The sequence below is a fragment of the Cygnus atratus genome, chromosome 3 (assembly GCF_013377495.2).
Source record: "Cygnus atratus isolate AKBS03 ecotype Queensland, Australia chromosome 3, CAtr_DNAZoo_HiC_assembly, whole genome shotgun sequence".
Classification (NCBI taxonomy): domain Eukaryota; kingdom Metazoa; phylum Chordata; class Aves; order Anseriformes; family Anatidae; genus Cygnus; species Cygnus atratus.
The window spans coordinates 93,198,846-93,200,974 of record NC_066364.1 but is presented as its reverse complement, the minus strand read 5'-3'; the positions used below and the strand labels follow the sequence as shown (position 1 = coordinate 93,200,974).

At 33.4% G+C, this 2,129-nt stretch overlaps 1 protein-coding gene across 1 annotated transcript in view; it reads left to right on the top strand.

Moving 5' to 3' along the window:
• Positions 1-1,813, top strand: part of CAMKMT (calmodulin-lysine N-methyltransferase) — a 219,508-nt gene extending 217,695 nt beyond the window's left edge. Inside the window, exon 11 of the mRNA XM_035556167.2 lies at positions 1-1,813. This exon is cut by the window's left edge and continues 253 nt beyond it. The gene's annotated coding sequence lies outside the window, so the exon portion shown is untranslated.
• Positions 1,814-2,129: the final 316 nt, after the last annotated feature.

The following is a 2,129-nucleotide window of genomic DNA, read 5'->3' as shown; positions in this document are numbered from 1 at the left end:
CACTGAGACGTTGTTTTGGTATCAATTTAGAACGCATTTTTCCAATTATATTCCAGCCAAAAAGCCATCAGATGTCAAATGTATACATTAACCAAGGTGTAAAAACTGGTTTCTTTCTCTTTTGTGCCTTTAACCTTGCATGTACTTTGTTAACCTCTTTAAATGTTATTTTGGGGCTATATTTAGAAATACATTAATAATATACTTTGTGGTTTTTCATAACTGCCTGTAAAGTTACAAATGCATTCACATTTAATTAATAAGGAAATAGTTGTCAGGATTTTTTAAAAGAGCACCTTTTTTTTTTTTTACCTTTTTTATTTTTTTAATTCCACTGTTGATTTTTCTATTGATGATTGAAATGTCCTCATTTGATTCAGTGATGAAGGCTTCTTTTTTTTTTTTTTTAATATATATGTGTGTGTGTGTGTGATCTATATGATTTTTTATTTATTTATTTTTTTACCAGCAGGACTTTTCCTTTTCTAGATGTATAAGAAATTATACATCAGACAAAAGCCTCATAAACTGACCATTTGTCCTTTGGACACAATAGCCTGCCCAGCCCCTCTGCTCCTCCTCTCCAATTATGTGTGATTAGTCTCAGTGTGTTGTGTCAAGAAGGGGGAGTGTGCTGAGTGCTTATTATCTGTTTAGGTACAAGAAGAGCACATTTAGGTTCTGACTATGAATGGAAAGTGAGCCTTTATCAGGACTAAAATCTAAATGCTACTATTCTAGAAATCGCTTTTAAAAATGCATCCTTTTTTGATAGATTCTGAGAAAGACTATAACAACTAAAGGATTTTGTAATGTAATCAGACTATCTCACTCAAATTAGTTTATATTGTGATATATCATGGCCCAAGTATTTGATAAACATTTAATATGACTTCTTGTATTGGGAAAGAAAAAATCCTACAAAGGGACAGGAATTAATTCTTTTTCCCTTAACATGTTAATAGAACATTTTACTAACTCTTAGAAAAAGAGCCTGGATCATTAAAGAGTCCTGTAACAGTCTCTTAAGCCAGAACAATTTTAAAATGGTTAAAAAGAGAGAGACGGAGATAACTGAGGGAGGGAGGTACTGGATGCAAGGAAGGATCATGCTGAAATACATTAATTAAAAGAATTGCAGTTTGGTGATAAACGTTCTTCCATGTTCAACAAATTGGGCAGCATGTAAACCACAAGTTCATGAAAGTCACTTTCTCTTCACTCTTCTTCTCAAACAAATTTCTTTACTACCAGTTTGCATGTCCTTGTATTCAGTACTTTTTATGCTCCATTAGAGCACCTAGATGGATCTCAGAAGGCATAGGTCAAGTCGCAGTTAGATCATACATTTCTTTCTCACAAAAACTTGAATTGCAATGCCAAGTGATGGGCTAACATCACAATAACAGCAATTTATTCCTCTTTTGATAAAAAGCAGCCTATTCTCAGTGTTAGATAAAGACCGGGGCAATGCAAACCAACCATTTATACTAGAACTGAGTAGTATATCTCCTCTATAGCTGGTATGAGTTTCATATTCAAACTCTTATTGGAAGACACTTGTCTAATAGGAAATGAAAAGTAGTTGGAAGTAATTTAAAATTGCTCTAAAGGTGTCTTTATTTTCATTTGTTTTGTTCTGTTTATCACATACAGCAATGCCTTTGTTCTCTGTAAAAACATGTGCAAGGAAATCTTTATGATCAACAAGGGGCTGTAAAAAATGGTAAAATATTACAATATGTGATCCATTTATTTTTGAGAGGGCTTGAATGTCTGCTGTAACAATAATCTAATAAATATTATTAGTTGCCAAAAATAGAACCGGTGTCACTGAAAATTATGTTTTTAGCTCTAAGAAGAAAACAGTTTTACTCAAATTAGTAGCTGATAATTGCTTTTATTTCTTTAGTTTGAGTTGAAGGCTTTGCACAGGTGCTGCCATCCTTAAAGTGTGTAATTGAAGGCTTGTTTACCAAAGATGCTTTTAGGCTTCATCCTGCAAACTCACATTGGAGCTCTGCAGGCAGTAAAGTTACTCATCTACATAAGCGTTTGCAGGTTTGGGCCATATTTTAGAGGTATATAAGCCAGCTCTCTTCTTGATATTTTGTTGTGTTGGATGGTGT